This window comes from Condylura cristata, unplaced genomic scaffold, assembly GCF_000260355.1.
Source record: "Condylura cristata isolate star-nosed mole 26May11 unplaced genomic scaffold, ConCri1.0 scaffold00004, whole genome shotgun sequence".
Taxonomy (NCBI): domain Eukaryota; kingdom Metazoa; phylum Chordata; class Mammalia; order Eulipotyphla; family Talpidae; genus Condylura; species Condylura cristata.
The window spans coordinates 1633116-1636418 of record NW_004567105.1 but is presented as its reverse complement, the minus strand read 5'-3'; positions in this window follow the sequence as shown (position 1 = coordinate 1636418).

Below are 3303 nucleotides of genomic sequence, written 5' to 3'. Positions count from 1 at the left end.
GGGGGGGCGGGTAACGGGGCTGGGCGGCATCGCTGCAGTGAGGAACGCCGGGGCAGGCAGGGCAGGTTGGGGCGCGCACCCCTTTGCAAACGCGCCCTGAGCACCTACTGGGTGCCAGGCGCCACAGTGCCGCAGGCGCGACCGGAGCGCGACAGGGCGGGCGGTCGGGAGGCGGCTTTCCAATCTGCGTTCAAAACACCACGAACTTTTTGCCGCTCCCCAAAGGACAGGGGCCCCTGCTGCACTGGTCACCGGAGAGCCTCGGGCTGTCTGGACGGCAGGAAGAGTCCTGCACTTCAGGGCCCGGTGGCCACGGCTCCGGGGACTGACCTCATGGGCCAGCAAGAGCCACAGCGGTGGCCAAGGCCCCTCCGTGAGGCGGGGGCTGGGCCACGGGGAGCAGGGGGGTCATTCCACCCGGGGACTGCTCCCCTGGGCTGGGGTCTGCCCCTGATGCCTTTGGCCTTTGGGGCCAGGGCTGCAGAGGTGCAGCTGGAAGGACGTGGCCCCTCTCAGGCCGGGCAGGCTCACGGGAAGAAAGTCCAGCAGACCCCAAAGCCCATCTCCTTGACAACCACCAATAAGCCTTTTTCCTCTCCTGCTCTCCAGGCCCCACTCAAAGACCAGACTTCCCTCTTTTTGTCCACTCTGCCTGCCCAGTCGCCCCCAACTTTCCTCTCCACCCGCCACTGCCCCTGCCCCCGACAGCCGCGGTCCCTGCCCCCGGGCCCTGGCTCACCAAGGCAGGCCTGCAGACACACTCGACCCCTCAGGTCCTGACGGACACACCCCCGCACCCCCGCGCCCCCATCTGCGCTGACCTCCTCAGCCCTGAGGAATTAGACCTGCGTCCGGCCACCTCCCCGTCAGGCTGACCGTGTGGGAAACAGTGGCGGTGACGGCCTGGCGGCAGAGGCCAGAGGGCCCCCCACGGGGCACCACGGGCCAGCTGCGCGGCGGGGACTTGGCCTCCGCGGCCTCCCCCACCCCCACCCGTCCCTGCCCACATTTGCTCTGCTCAGTGTGGGGAGCTCTGTGATCGGGTTTCACTTTGTGCTCTCTGCAGGCTCTGGGGGGACGGCCCCCCGAGTCACACGCTGTCACGCGTGTTAGGTAGCGGGCCAAAGGCGTGTGTCTGAGGGAAGGAGACCCCAAGCACCTCGAAACAATGTCCTGGTTGCCAGGAGTCCCCCTCCCAGCCAGTGCGCCCCGAGTCTGACGCAGCAGGGAAACCTCTTTCACGCTCTGTCCACGGAACCAGGAGGGCGCGCGAGGCCTGACTCCCTGCAAAGGCCAGTGGCCGGCAGAGGCGCGGAGCTGGGTGGGAGGCAGAGGGCCCCCGGGGCAGAGAGAGGCGGTCTCTGCGTCCCGGGGCAGGCGGGGCGCTCAGAGCCCGTGACCGCGTCCCCTGTGCCCCCAGGACTACAGCTGGCGCAGAGCGTGAAGAGACTGTCCTGACGGACAAGAGGATGTCCGGGGCCCGTGGGGACCGGGGGCCGGTGGTCTCAAGAGTCAAGCGAGTGGCAGTGACCCACGGGGGCTCAGGCCTGGGGGGTCTTGCCAGTGACTGGCTGCTGCTGGGACCCAGGACTCCTCCTAGGGAGGGGTTTGAGGCCCCCGCGCCCCGCTGCTGCCTCGTGCAGATAACCAGCACCCACAGCCCCCTTGTACCGGCCTTGCCAGGCCGCGAGCACAGGCCCACAAAGCCCTGGCCGGCTCCCTCGTTGCCGCTGACACAGACTCGTCTCTCCTGCCCACACCCCCTCTTCCTGCCCTCCCTCCCCCAGTTTTAGGGCTTCCTCTGGGCTCTCACAAACCCCAGGCGACGGCTCCCCCGGTTTCAGTTCTGTCTCTGCCCAGGAGTCCCCAAGGCCAGGCTCCCAGCTGGCCTCCGGGGGCCAGAGCTTGCGGCTGGGCATCACCGGACCGGGAATTCACAGAGCCCCGAGTGGGTGGAGGGGCCGTGGGGGAGAGTCCAGCTGGGGGAGGTCCAGCTGCCGCCTCAGGCCACAGGGGCCCCGGGAAGCGGTGGCTGTCCGGAGCCTTTGGCTCCCCCGGGGATGCCGCGGGGGGCTGCAGCCGGCACGCAGAGGGGCACCCCACCCCCGGCCTCCCCAGGGGCCCGGCACGGCTCCAGCTGGCTTGCCAGGGCCTTGGGCAAGAACACCTTCCTTTCTTGTTTTCTTAATTTTCTCAGGAAGAATTCTCTTGATTAATAACAGTTGTGAACGTTCTCTGAGCAACTCGAGTTCCCCGCAAGCACACCCCTGTGCGCCCACGCCGAGGCTCAGTCCACTGCGGGGCTCGTCAGCCTTCTCAACACGGGCGTTCACAGCAGCCAGCGCCCGCCTCAGACCTGCCCCGGGCCCTTGGCGGCCCTGGGCCCACGGGCAGCCCAGGGAAGGGCTCAGCCCCCGGCCGGCATCTCCCCGCCCGAGCCGAGCACAGAGGGCCGTTGCCGGCTCACGCCCGGGCCCCAGGCTCTGGGGATCCGGCGAGCCCAGCCAGGCCTCCGCGCTTGAGGACATGAGCCTGCCGGCCCGGAGCTCGCAGACTGCCCAGGGCGGGTCCGAACCAGCCCCGACTCCAGAAGTCGCCTCGAAGCCATGGCGGCCGCGCGGGAGGACGCTCTCCTCGTGACGCCAGCGCTGAGGAACGTGGCTTTCTCTAGCGGCCACGTCGTAACCGCTCACCTTTTCATATGGTTGATTTTACTCTCTCCTCTTGCTAACAGGTTCATAAAACTCCCCCACCTGGAGTGCGAATGTTTCTCTTTAGGGTGTTGGGAGGGCCTGGGTAGAAGTGGAAAGTGGGGGGCGGTACCACACACACTCACCACACCACACATCACACACACACTACACAGCACCACACACCACACACACACCACACCACACACACACACCACACATCAGACACACACCACACACACACACCACACATCAGACACACACCACACACACACATCAGACACACACACACTACACAGCACCACACACTACACACACACACCACACCACACACACACACACCACACATAAGACACACACACCACACACACTCACACCATACCACACATCAGACACACACACACACCACACACATACACCACACATAAGACACACACACACTACACAGCACCACACACCACACACACACCACACAGCACACATCACGCACCACACACACACACACACACACACACCACACCACACACACACCACACAGCACACATCACACACCACACACACACACACACCACACACCACACACACACACCACACATCAGACACACACACACTA